Raw genomic sequence first — 14,322 nt, forward strand, 5'->3', positions numbered from 1 at the left:
TCTCTGCCTGCCTCTCCATCTACTTGTGATTTCTCTCTGTCAAATAAATAAATAAAATCTTAAAAAAAAACCAGATATACTACAATAAGCAAAAGGATATTTTATATAAATATATGCAGTGCGTCCAATTTATTTTTGACTTTTTTTTAAGATTTTATTTACTTATTTGACAGAGAGAAATTACAAGTACACTGAGAGGCAGGCAGAGAGAGAGAGAAGGAAGCAGGCTCCCCGCTGAGCAGAGAGCCCGATGCGGGACTCTATCCCAGGACCTTGAGATCATGACCTGAGCTGAAGGCAGCATCTTAACCCACTGAGCCACACAGGCGCCCCTATTTTAGACTTTTTAAAACAAGTTGGTTCTTATGGGGACAATTCTTTTTTTCTGGAATCTACTACATTTTCCATTTCAATCATGTGTTTTCAAAGTGCTTTTACATAACTCTTCCTATCCTCTTTTCCCCAAAATGCTGTAGGCATGGACACCTCACTGACTCCAGAATATTAAGAGTCATTTCCTCCTATTTCCAAAGTGGAACCAAAAAAGGAAATGAGCCCTACTCAAGTAATGGAAGCTTTAAAATTTTAATTTGATAGATGATTATCAGTTTGTAGTGAGTAAGAATGAAGTTTAATATACAGAAGCAAGCTGGACTCCTGGGTAACTCAATCAGTTAAGTGACTGCCTTCAGCTTGGGCCATGACCTTTGGGACCTGGAATTGACCCCTGCATCCAGCTCCCTGCTCAATGGGAAGCCTGTTTATTCCTCTGCCTGGCACTCCCCCAGCTTGTGATATCTTTCTTTCTCTGAGAAATAAATAAGCCCTTAAAAAATACACAGAAACACACATAAATAATAATTGGGAAGAAAAGGGGAAGGGAGGAGGAAGAAGAGGAGAGAGGGGAGCAGTAGAAATTTTTGTTTCTGTTCAAGATATGAGTTGAAATTTGTGGAGGGCCAGATACACTACTTCACTTTCAATCTTCTCATTCTATCCATCCAAGAGTTCCATAAGTGAAATCAATACACTGACCATTTTACTTAACATATCATTAATTTGACTTCCCCCACATAACCTAAACAACCTTCATTCATATAACTGCTAAAGAAATTTGTGGAGTAATGAAAATCTAAATAATTAATAAATTATGAAAAAGGATGGTAAGAACTTTCTGAAATTATTTATACAAAATAAACTGAAATTACAATTAGAATTAAAATTGCATCAAAACTAGAATTAAAAGACTTAGTTGAAGTTAAAGCATTAAAAGATTATGCAAAATGCAAAAGAATACAACAGAGTATAGATTCTGTGCCTCTTTGGTTAGGTTTATTCCTAGGTATCTTATGGTTTTGGGTGCAATTGTAAATGGGATTGACTCCTTAATTTCTCTTTCTTCTGTCTTGCTGTTGGTGTAGAGTAATGCAACTGATTTCTGGGCATTGATTTTATATCCTGACACTTTACTGAATTCCTGTATAAGTTCTAGCAGTTTTGGAGTGGAGTCTTTTGGGTTTTCAACATATAGTATCATATCATCTGCAAAGAGTGATAATTTGACTTCTTCTTTGCCGATTTGGATGCCTTTAATTTCCTTCTGTTGTCTGATTGCTGAGGTTAGGACCTCTAGTACTATGTTGAATAGCAGTGGTGATAATGGACATCCCTGCCGTGTTCCTGACCTTAGCAGAAAAGCTTTCAGTTTTTCTCCATTGAGAATGATATTTGTGGTGGGTTTTTCATAGATGGCTTTGATGATATTGAGGTATGTGCCCTCTATCCCTACACTTTGAAGAGTTTTGATCAGGAGGGGATGCTGTACTTTGTCAAATGCTTTTTCAGCATCTATTGAGAGTATCATATGGTTCTTGTTCTTTCTTTTATTGATGTGTTGTATCACATTGACTGATTTGCGGATGTTGAACCAACCTTGCAGCCCTGGAATAAATCCCACTTGGTCGTGGTGAATAATCCTTTTAATGTACTGTTGAATCCTATTGGCTAGTATTTTGTTGAGTATTTTCGCATCTGTGTTCAGAAAACTATAAAGTACTCATGAAAGAAATTGAGGAAGACACAAAGAAATGGAAAAATGTTCCATGCTCCTGGATTGGAAGAATAAATATTGTGAAAATATCTATGCTACCTAAAGCAATCTACACATTTAATGCAATTCCTATCAAAGTACCATCCATCTTTTTCAAAGAAATGGAACAAATAATGCTAAAATTTATATGGAACCAGAAAAGACCTCGAATAGCCAAAGGGATATTGAAAAAGAAAGCCAACGTTGGTGGCATCACAATTCCGGACTTCAAGCTCTATTACAAAGCTGTCATCATCAAGACAGCATGGTACTGGCACAAAAAAGGACCCATAGATCAATGGAACAGAATAGAGAGCCCAGAAATAGACCTTCAACTCTACAGTCAACTAATCTTCGACAAAGCAGGAAAGATTGTCCAATGGAAAAAAGACAGCCTCTTCAATAAGTGGTGCTGGGAAAATTGGACAGCCACATGCAGAAAAATGAAATTGGACCATTTCCTTACACCACACACAAAAATAGACTCAAAATGGATGAAGGGCCTCAATGTGTGAAAGGAATCCATCAAAATCCTTGAGGAGAACACAGGCAGCAACCTCTTCGACCTCAGCCGCAGCAACATCTTCCTAGGAACAACGCCAAAGGCAAGGGAAGCAAGGGCAAAAATGAACTATTGGGATTTCATCAAGATCAAAAGCTTTTGCACAGCAAAGGAAACAGTTAACAAAATCAAAAGACAACTGACAGAATGGGAGAAGATATTTGCAAATGACATATCAGACAAAGGACTAGTGTCCAGAATCTATAAAGAACTTAGCAAACTCAACACCCAAAGAACAAATAATCCAATCAAAAAATGGGCAGAGGACATGAACAGACATTTCTGCAAAGAAGACATCCAGATGGCCAACAGACACATGAAAAAGTGCTCCATATCACTCGGCATCAGGGAAATACAAATCACAACCAAAATGAGATATCACCTCACACCAGTCAGAATGGCTAAAATCAACAAGTCAGGAAATGATAGATGCTGGCGAGGATGCGGAGAAAGGGGAACCCTCCTACACTGTTGGTGGGAATGCAAGCTGGTGCAGCCACTCTTGAAAACAGCATGGAGTTTCCTCAAAATGTTGAAAATAGAACTGCCCTATGACCCAGCAATTGCACTATTGGGTATTTACCCTAAAGATACAAACATAGTGATCCAAACTATGGAAAGAACTTAGATGTCCATCAATAGATGAATGGATCAAGAAGAGGTGGTATATATACACAATGGAATACTATGCAGCCATCAAAAGAAATGAAATCTTGCCATTTGCGACAACATGGATGGAACTAGAGCGTATCATGCTTAGCGAAATAAGTCAAGCAGAGAAAGACAACTATCATATGATCTCCCTGATATGAAGAAGTGGTGATGCAACATGGGGGCTTAAGTGGGTAGGAGAAGAATCAATGAAACAAGATGGGATTGGAAGTGAGACAAACCATAAATGACTCTTAATCTCACAAAACAAACTGAGGGTTGCTGGGGGGATGGGGGTTGGGAGAAGGCGGTGGGATTATGGACATTGGGGAGGGTATGTGCTTTGGTGAGTGCTGTGAAGTGTGTAAACCTGGTGATTCACAGACCTGTACCCCTGGGGATAAAACTATATGTTTATAAAAAATAAAAAATTAAAAAAAAAGAATACAGCAGAGAAATGCGATAAGAAAGATGTGGAAAATAAAAGACAGATATTAGAAATAGAAAATTCAAACAATAAATTACTGTGTTCATTTGCATGGGAAAAAAAAGAAAATTCAAACAATTCTTATTCCTCAAGAAGTTATTAAAAAAAAGACAGAAATACTAAAAAATGTAAAAGTGGTTAATGTCTGTGTTTTCTTCTAAGATATTGATGGTTTTCTATTTCTCATTAGATCATTCAACCATTTTGGATTTATTTTGTGTATGGTGTAAGAAAGTGGGTCCAATTTCATTATTTTGCATGTTGCTGTGTAGTCTTCCCTATGCCATTTTTTTTAACTTTTTTCCACGTAAGTGTATTCTTTGTTTTTGCACCACACCCAGTTCTCCATACAATACGTGCCTTCCTTAATACCCACAACCTGGCTCCCCTAACTTCCAACCCCCTGCCACTTCAAAACCCTCAGATTATTTTTCAGAGTCCATAGTTTCTCATGGTTCACCTCCCCTTCCAATTTCCCTCAACTCCCTTCTCCTCTCCATCTTCGCATGTCCTCCATGTTATTTGTTATGCTCCACAAATAAGTGAAATCATATGATAATTGACTCTCTCTGCTTTACTTATTTTACTCAACATAATCTCTATTCGTCCCGCCCATGTTGCTACAAAAATTGGGTATTCATCCTTTCTGATGGAGGCATAATACTCCACAGTGTATATGGACCACATCTTCCTTATCCATTTGTCCATTGAAGGCCATAATAGTTCTTTCCACAGTTTGGCGACCATGGCACTGCTGCTATGAACATTGGGGTACAGATGGCCCTTCCTTTCACTACATGCATACCATTGGGGTAAATACTCAGTAGTGCAATTGCAAGGTCATAGGGAAGCTCTATTTTTAATTTCGGTTCTCCAAAGAGGCTACACCAACTTGCATTCCCACCAACAGTGTAAGAGGTTTCGCCTTTCTCCAAATCCTCTCCTACACACATTGTTTATTGCCTGGCTAACTTTGGCCATTCTAACTGGTGTAAGGTGGTATATCAATGTGGTTTTAATGTGAATCTCCTGGATGGCTATGATGATGAACATTTTTTCATGTGTCTGAGAGCCATTTGTATGTCTTCATTAGAGAAGTGTCTCTTCATATCTTCTACCATTTTTTTTACATGATTGCCTGTTTTGTGTGCCTTGAGTTTGAGGAGTTCAATATAGATCCTGGATATCAACCTTTTGTCTGTACTGTCATTTGCAAATATCTTCTCCCATTCCGTGGGTTGGCTTTTTGTTTTCTTGACTGTTTCCTTTGCTGTGCAGAAGCTTTTGATTTTGATGAAGTCTCAAAAGTTCATTTTCACTTTGGTTTACTTTGCCTTTGGAGACATATCTTGAAAGAAGTTGCTGTGGCCGATATCAAGGAGGTTACTGCCCATGTTTTCCTCTAGGATTCTGATGGATTCCTGTCTCTCATTGAGGTCTTTTATGCATTTCAAGTTTTTCTTTGTGTATGGTGTAAAAGAATAATAGAGTTTCATTCTTCTACATATAGCAGTCCAAATTTCCCAGCACCATTTATTGAAGAGACTGTCTTTTTCCACTGTATATTTTTCCTGCTTTGTTGAAGATTATTTGGCTATAGAGTTGAGAGTCCATATCTGGGCTCTCTACTCTGTTCCACTGGTCTATGTATCTGTTTTCATACCAGTATCATGATGTCTAGGAGATCACAGCTTTGTAGTAAAGCTTGAAATCAGGTCATGTGATGCCCCCAGTTTTATTTTTGTTTTTCAAAATTTCCTTAGAAATTTGGGGTCTCTGCTGATTCCATACAAATTTTAGCATTATTTACTCCAGCTCTTTGAAGAATACTGGTGGAATATTGATCGGAATGGCATTAAAAGTATAGATTGCTCTAGGCAGTATAGACATTTTAGCAATGTTTATTCTTCTGATCCAAGAGCATGGAATGGTCTTCCATCTTTTTGTGTCTTCTTCAATTTCTTTCATGAGTGTTCTGTATGTAGTTCCTCAAGTACAGATCCTTTACCTCTTTAGTTCGGTTTATTCCCAGGTATCTTATGGTTCTTGGTGCTATAGTAAATGGAATCGATTCTCTAATTTCCTTTTCTGTATTTTCACTGTTAGTGTATAAGAAAGCCACTGATTTCTGTACATTGACTTTGTATCCTGCCACGTTACTGAATTGCTGTATGAGTTATAGTATTTTGGGGGTGGAGTCTTTTGGGTTTTCCATATAAAGAATCGTGTCATCTCTGAAGAGAGAGAGTTTGACTTCTTCATTGCCAATTTGGATACCTTTTATTTCTCTTTGTTGTCTGATTGCTGTTGCTAGGACTTCTGATACTACGTTGAACAAGAGCGGTGAGAGTGGGCATCCTTGTCATGTTCCTGATCTCAGTGGGAAGGCTGCGAGCTTTTTCCCATTGTGGATGATATTTGCTGTGGCTCTTTCATAGATAGATTTGATGAAGTTCAAGAATGTTCCCTCTATCCCTATACTTTGAAGAGTTTTACTCAGGAACGGATGCTGGATTTTATCAAATGCTTTTTCTGCATCAATTGAGAAGACCATGTGGTTCTTCTCTCTTCTCTTATTGATTTGTTCCATCACATTGATTGTTTTGTGAATGTTGAACCATCCCTGTAACCCAGGGATAAATACTACCTGCTCATGGTGGGTAATCTTTTTAATGTGCTGTTGAATCATCTTTGCTAGGATCTTGCTGAGAATCTTAGCATCCATATTCAACAGTGATATTGTAATATTGTAATATTGGTCTGAAATTCTCCTTTTTGGTGGGGTCTTTGCCTGGTTTGGGGATCAGGGTAATGCTGGCTTCATACAAAGAGTCTGGAAGTTTTCCTTCTGCTTCAGTTTTTTGCAACAGCTTCAGGAGAATAGGTGTTATTTCTTCTTTGAAAGTTGGATATAATTCCCCAGAAAATCTGTCACGTCCTGGGCTATTGTTTTTTGGGAGGTTTTTGATCACTGCTTCAGTCTCGTTACTAGATATCAATCTATTCAGGTTGTCAATTTCTTTCTGGTTCAATTTTGGGAGTTTATAGTTTTCCAGGAATACATCCATTTCATCTAAGTTGCTTAACTTATTGGCATATAACTGTTGATAATAACTTCTGATATTTCTTTTTTTATTTTTTTTATTTTTTATAAACATATATTTTTATCCCCAGGGGTACAGGTCTGTGAATCACCAGGTTTACACACTTCACAGCACTCACCAAAGCACATACCCTCCCCAACTTCTGATATTTCTTTCTACTTCTTAGGTGTTCGTTGTGATCTCTCCCTTTTCATTCATAATTTTATTAATTTGAGCTTTCTTTCTTTTCTTTTGGATTAGTGTGACCAATGGTTTATCTATATTATTGATTCTTTCAAAGAACCAGCTTCTAGTTTCACTGATACGTTCTACTGTATCTCTAGTTTCTTCCTCATTGATCTCTGCTCTAATCTTAATTATTTCCCTTCTTACGTGTGTGGTTGGTTTGATTTGTTGTTGATTCTCCAGTTCTTTAAGGTTTAGAGACAGTTGGTATATTCTGGATTTTTCTTTTTTTTCTTTTTTTTGAGGGAAGCTTGGATGGGTACAAATTTCCCCCTTAGGACTGCCTTTGCTGTATCCCATAGATTTTGCTCCGAAGTGTCTTCATTCTTTTTGGTCTCCATGAATTGTTTCAGTTCTTCTTTGATCTTCTGGTTGATCCAAGCATGCTTAAGGAAGGTGGTCTTTAGCATGAAGGTGTTTGAGTTCCTTCTGAACTTTTCCTTGTGATTGAGCTCCAGTTTCAAAGCATTGTGATCTGAGAATATACAGGAATAATCTCAGTCTTTTGGTACTGTTTGAGTCCTGATTTGTGACCCAGTACGTGGTCTATTCTGGAGAAGGTTCCATGTGCTCTTGAGAAGAATGAGTATTCTGTTCTTTTAGGGTGGAATGTTCTGTATATATCTATGAGGTCCATCTGGTCCAATGTGTCATTCAATGCTCTTGTTTCTTTATTGATTTTCTGTTTGATGATCTGTCTATTACTGAGAGAGGTGTGTTAAGATCTCCAACGATTACTGTATTCATATCAATATGACTCTTTATATAGATTAACAGTTTTCTTATGTAATTGGCTGCTCCCATATTGGGGCCAAAAATATTTACAATTGTTAGGTCATCTTGGTGGATAGTCCCTTTAAGAATTATGTAGTGTCCTTCTGTATCTCTGACTATAGTCTTTAGTTTAAAATCTAATTTGTCTGATATGAGAATCTCTACCCCAGCTTTTTTTTGAGGCCCATTGGCATGAAAGATTCTTCTCCGTCCCTTCACTCTCAGTCTGGGTGTATCTTTAGGTTCAAAATGGGTTTCTTGTAGATAACATATGGTTGGGTCTTGTCATTTTATCCAATCTGCAACACTGTGTCATTTTATGGGTGCATTTAGGCCATTCACATTGAGAGTGATTATTGATAGATACGTTTTTATTGACATTGTGTTACCTTTGAAGTCTTTCTTTCTGTATATTGTCTCTATATTTCTGTTCAATGATATTCTTATGATTTTTCCTCTTTTATAAAACCCCCTTAATATTTCCTGCAGTGTTGGCTTGGTGGTTGCATAGCATTTTAAGCCTTGCTGGTCTTGGAAACTCTTTATCTCTCCATCCATTTTGGGAATGTCAGTATTACTGGATAAAGTATTCTTGGATGTATGTTCTTCTCATTTAGTGTCCTGAATATTTCTTGCCAGCCTTTTCTGGCTTGCCAGGTTTCTGGGAACAGCTATGACATTATTCTGATGGGCTTTCCTCTGTGCATAAGGAGCTTCTTTGTCCTAGCTGCCTTCAAGAGGGCCTGCCTACAATTATCATTCTTCATTCTTACTATTAGGTGTCTCAAGGACTTTCAAGAATCTGTAATCTAGGGGGGAGTCCATTCTGCCTCTAGGATATGAAGGCTGGTTCCATTTGTGAGACTGGGAAAATTTTCATGGAGAACTTGTTCCACTATATCTTCTAGACTTCTTTATTTCTCCTCCCCTTCAGGGATTCCAATAATTTTTTACTTAGGAACGTTTCATGACATCATTTATTTGCCTGACTTTGTTTTCATGGCTTCTAAGCTATTTGTTCCAGGCTTCCTCCTGATCCTTTCTCTCTATCTGTTTGTCCTCCAGATCACTAATTCTATCTTCTGTATCAGTTACCCTAGCTTTGAGAGTATTTGGATTAGATTGGAACTCATTGAGAGCATTGTGAACATCATCCCTGGTGGCTTTCAGTTATGTCCTAATCAATTCTGTTTGATCATCCATGGTTTTCTCCAACCTAGCTATTGCCTGGATAATTGTTATCCTTTATTCACTTTCCGACATATTTTCTATGTCGATAGCCATTAGCTCTGTTTCAGAAGGCCCATCCTTTGAATTTTTCTTCTGGTGGGCATTCCTCCTAGTCATTTTGGTGAGAGATGGCTGAACAGATGTAGCTGTATGTATCAACCATGGTCTAGTCAAGGTGCACCCTGGAACGCTTCTGAGCAATCAGGAGTCTCCACCGAAATGAGAGAAAAAATAAAAGAAAAGAAAAAGAAATAGAAAGAGAGAGAGGGAAAAATAAGGAAGATAAAAGAGAAGGTTCCACCCAAATCGTTCCCAAGGTAAGATTTATGAAGTATACAAACAAGAACAGACAAACAGGAAGACTAATAAAAGTATATGAAAAGAGAAAAATAAATATATATATATATATAAGAGGAAAAAAAAGACCTCGTCAAAAAGAACCCCAAGTATAAGATTTATATACTATCAGGACAAACACACATACATAGAAACACTTGCAAAGGAATAAGTTCGGAGAGTGGTTATAAATTCTCATGTGGGCGAGGAAGGATACTTTGATTCTTCTTAGATGTATCTTGATATCTTTGTTAAATGACTCAACTTTCCTAAGATAAAGGGGGATTAAAAACCAATTAAAAATTGGTTTACCGTTAGATGTAGAATCGACTGGGGAAAGGGGATTACTTTGAAGTTTAACTCTATATGAATATTAGAAAATAAAAATAAAAAAAGAATAAACTAAACTAAACTAAAATTAAAAAAAAAAAGAAATAGAAAAGCAAAGAAAAACACGGGTGTATGTATCCAAAATTTCAGGTTAGAAGGTTATTATGGAATTTGATGTACTGGACATCTCGCTGAGATGGTAAATAGGCTAAAAATTTATCTATATAAAAAAATGAACCAAAATAGTGGGAACAAGTTAAAAATAAAAGTTGTATCTATGAATTAGTGGTGGTTGTTCTCCTGTCGTCTTTTTTTTTTTTTTTTTTTTTCTGGTTGGTTTTCTGGGGGAGAGCCTGCCACGTGGGTTTTCAGGCAATGTTCCCTGAGTTAAGTCTTCCTGCCCCCCCTCAAAGGGGTGGGCTCTGAAGAAACCAGTTTTTTTCAGGCTTTTGTTCTCTGGAGGTTTTTATGTTTGTTCACATTTTTTTTTTCTCTCACCTTGACCGCTTTTGATGGTTTTTGTAGGTTTTTCAGGCTTTTGATCTCTGGAGGTTTTTTATTTGTTCATTTGTTTTCTTTCCCCTTGACAGCTTTTGATGGTTTTTCGAGGTTTAGAGGAAAGCAAACTTCACCCCGACCTCCCTCTCATAGAGAAGTCTCAGTCTGTTCCCTTCTGGGTTTTGCAGAGCACATAAGTTCCCCCTCAGCTGCTGGCAGAGCAGGTTCTGAATTGTGGTCCCTGGGGACACAGGAACTCTTGCTTGTATGCAAAACCATGACAGCGGCGGCTGTCTGGCAGCCCCAGACCTCCAGCAACGTTCCAAGCAGCAATCGGACACTGAGATTTTCCCACTGGCTTGGTTTGGGAGTGCCTGGTATTTCCAGGTCTGAGAGCACCGCGCTGGCACCTGCACGCACCTCTCTCAGGGGAGGGTGTGGGGCGCATGCATCTCAGGCTCTAATAGCATGGCACGGCACTGGGAGGAGAGTACAGAAAGGCTGTGCTTCTGCCAGTTGGTGAGTCTCCCAGCCCCTCATGGGAGCCGGACCCTACACGCTCTCAATTGCATTGGCAGATCGGGGACAAAGACCTGGTTTCTCTGCCACACTCTCTCTCGCTCAGTGCTAGGGGTGGCTTTCCTCGGTCTGGGGAATTAAGCCCCTGTCCTTAACCACCCTGATTCCCACAATTACCCCTTCGATCCTTTGCTCTTTTTGAGTGCTTTCAACCAGTCTCAAAGTTAATGCTGGTCTCCAGATGCAGGGCCCTCTCATATTGGTGTATTACTTTCCAGTGGGTCACTTCTGGTGTCTCCCTCCCCCTTTTGTTTATCTTCTGATATCAGTCCAATGTTCCCACTCCGCTTTACCTGCCCACTGGCATCTTCTGCCCCTGTAGAGATCCAGATGTGTATAAATCTGATCTCAGGCTGATTTCATGGGTGATCGGAGTTCTTTGGTAGGTAATCAGCTCACTTTAGGGTACAGTTTGAAACAGCGCCTCATCTTACTTCCCTGCCATCTTATCTTGATCTCCCTATGCCATTTTTTGCAGTGACTGTTTTTTTTTTTTTTTTCCATTGGATAGTTGTTCATGTGTTACTGAAGATTGGCTGATCATATAGTTGTGGGTTCATTTCTGGTTTTCTATTCTGTTCCATGCTGTCTTGGTGATTACAAGTTTGTAGTATAATTTGAAGTCTGGAATTGTGATATTTCCAGCTTTGCTTTTCTTTTGTCAAGGTTGCTTCCACTATTCAGATACCCAGATGGATATTCCACTATTCATTTTCTGGTTCCACACAATTTTTAGGATCAGTTGTTTTAGCTCTGTAAAAAAACAAACAAACAAACAAACAAACAAAAAAACAGTTGGTATTTCGATAGGGATTGCATTAAATGTGTAGATTGCTTTGAGTAGTATAAACACTATTAACAACACGTGTTCTTCCAGTGCATGAGCATGGAAAGTTTTTCTATTTCTTTGTGACATCTTCAATTTCTTTCATAATTGTTCTATAGTTTTTAGAGTACAGATCTTTTACCTCTTTGGTTAGGTTTATTCCTAAGTATCTTATTATTTTTGGTTAGGTTTATTCCTAAGTATCTTCTTATAATAAACCTAACCTCTTTGGCTAAGTTTATTCCAAAGTATCTTATTATATTTTTATTATTATTTCTAAGTATCTTTATAATTATTTATATTAGGTTTATTCCTAAGTATCTACTTATTTTATAATTCTCTTACTATTACTTATATAGTTATTCCTATGTATCTTATTATTAAATGGGGTCAATTCCTTAATTCCTCTTTCAGCTGTTTCATTTTATTGGAAAATCAGTAGATTTCTGTATGTTGATTTTGTACCCTGTAACTTTACTGACTTCATTTATCAGTTCTAGATTTTTTTTTCTATATAGAGTATCATATCTTCTTCAAGAAATGAAAATTTGATTTTTCCCTTGCTGATTTAGATGCCTTTTATTTCTTTTTATTATCTTATTGCTGTGGCTAGGACTTTCATTACTATGTTAAATAACAGTGGTGATAGTGGACAGCACTGTCTCATTCCTGACCTTAGAGGAAAAGATTTCACTTTTTCCTCATTGGTAATTATATATAAGATCATATATATATATATATATATATATATATATATATATATATATTTCCTCTATCTCTATTTTGTTGAAGGTTTTTACCATGAATGAATGTTGTACTTTCTCAAAACTTTTTTTTTTTTCTGCATCTGTTAAGGGGAGCATATGGTTCTTGTAATTTATTTTATTAATATGGTTAATCATGTTGACTAATTTCCAAATATTGAACCAACCCTGCAGCCCAGGAATAAATCCCACTTAATCATGGTGAATGATTCTTTTAATGTACTATTGGATTGGATTTGCTAGTACCTTATGAAGAATTTTTGCAACCATGTTCATAAGGAATATTGGCCTGTAGTTGTCTTTTTTGGAGAGTCTTTGTCTGGTTTGGGGATCAAGGTAATCCTGGCCTTATAGAATGAGTTTGTACATTTTCATTCCTTTTCAATTTGGGGAATAGTTTGAGAAGAATAGGCATTAACTCTTCTTTAAAACAACTGGGTTGTTTTATTTTGCTTTTTTCTGTATCATTTATTCCTGCTCTAATCCTTATTACTTCCCATCTTCTGTTGGCTTTAGTATTCATTCAACATTCTTTTTCTAGATCCTTTAGGTGTAAGTTTAAGTTGATTATTTGGGATTTTTCTTGCTTCTTGAGGTAGGTCTATATTGCTATGTATGTCTCTCTTATGACCATTTTTGTTGCATCCCAAAGGTTTTGGACAATTGTGTTCTCATTTTCACTTGTTCCATGTATTTTTTTTTTAACTTTGTCTTTAAGTTCCTTATTGACACACTATTTTTTTAAGTAGCATGTTCTTTAACCCCATATGTTTGTGGTCTTTCCAATATTTTTATCTTTTGATTAACTTAAGTTTCATAGCATTTTTTCAGAAAATGTGTATGATATTATTGACCATAGCAACTTCTTACTAAATATGTCTACTGAGACTACAGAAACAAAAGTAATCTATTAGGATTTCATCAATATAACTAGCTTCTGCACAACAAAGCAAAAAATCAGCAAAACTAAAAGACAAGCTTCAGAATAGGGAAGGTATTTGAAATGATATATCAGATAAAAGGGTTGTATCCAAAATATATAAAAAAAAAAACTGATCAAACCCAATACTCAAAAAAGAAGTAGTCAGTTAAGAATGGGCAGATGGTATGAATAGACATTTTTCCAGAGAAGGCATACAGATGGTCAACAGACACATGAAAAGATGTTCAACATCATTCATTATCAGAGAAATGAAAATCAAAACTACAATAAGATATCACTTCACACCTATCAGAATGGTTAAAATTAACAACACAGGAAACAACAGGTGTTGGTGAGGATGTGGATAAAGGGGAACCCTCTCTCACTGTTGGTAGAAATGCAAACTCGTGTAGCCACTCCAGAAAACTGTATGGAGCTAACTCTTATAATCGAGCAATTGCACTACCTGGTATTTTCTCAAAGGATACAAAAATACTGATTCAAATATATACAGGCACCCTTATGTTTACAGCAGCATTATTGACAATAGGCAAATTATGGAAAGATACCAAACATACATCATCTGATGAATGGATAAAGAGGCAATACAAACATACAATGGAATATCACTCAGCAATCAAACAAATGAAATCATGGGGTGCCTGGATAGCTCCGTCAGTTAAGTGTCTGACTCTTGACTTCAGCTGAGGCCATGAGCTCTGGGTTGTGAGATTGAGTCCCACATAAGGCACCACACTGGGCCTGAAGACTGCTTAAGATTCTCTCTCTCTCTCCAGGATGCCTGGGTGGCTCAGTTGTTTAAACTACTGTCTTTGGCTCAGGTCATGATTGCAGAGTCCTAGAATCAAGTCCCATATCAGATTTCTCCTGATTTATGGGGAGACTGCTTCTCCCTCTCCCTCTGTTTCTCCCCTGTTTGTGCTC

This window comes from Mustela lutreola, chromosome X, assembly GCF_030435805.1.
Source record: "Mustela lutreola isolate mMusLut2 chromosome X, mMusLut2.pri, whole genome shotgun sequence".
NCBI lineage: Eukaryota > Metazoa > Chordata > Mammalia > Carnivora > Mustelidae > Mustela > Mustela lutreola.